Source organism: Etheostoma spectabile, chromosome 8 (genome assembly GCF_008692095.1).
Source record: "Etheostoma spectabile isolate EspeVRDwgs_2016 chromosome 8, UIUC_Espe_1.0, whole genome shotgun sequence".
Lineage (NCBI taxonomy): Eukaryota > Metazoa > Chordata > Actinopteri > Perciformes > Percidae > Etheostoma > Etheostoma spectabile.
The window spans coordinates 17346344-17346543 of NC_045740.1; the positions used below are offsets into that span (position 1 = coordinate 17346344).

At 50.0% G+C, this 200-nt stretch overlaps 1 protein-coding gene across 1 annotated transcript in view; it reads right to left on the reverse strand.

The window, feature by feature from the left end:
* LOC116693714 (plasma membrane calcium-transporting ATPase 1) overlaps window positions 1-200 on the reverse strand; it is a gene marked incomplete in the record, with an annotated part of 35628 nt that overhangs the window by 13964 nt on the left and 21464 nt on the right.

The following is a 200-nucleotide window of genomic DNA, read 5'->3' on the forward strand; positions in this document are numbered from 1 at the left end:
TGCTCGACACCCTCTGCCACAATTCTCCATGTCTCTCTCTCCGTCTCTTTCTCTCACCCCCAACCGGTCGAGGCAGATGCCCCCCCCACCCTAAGCCTTGGTTCTGCTTGAGGTTTCTGCCTTTTTAAAAATAAGTTTTTCCTTGCCTCTGTCGTCTAGTGCTTGCTGTTGGTGGGAATTGTTGGGTTTCTGTAAATAAC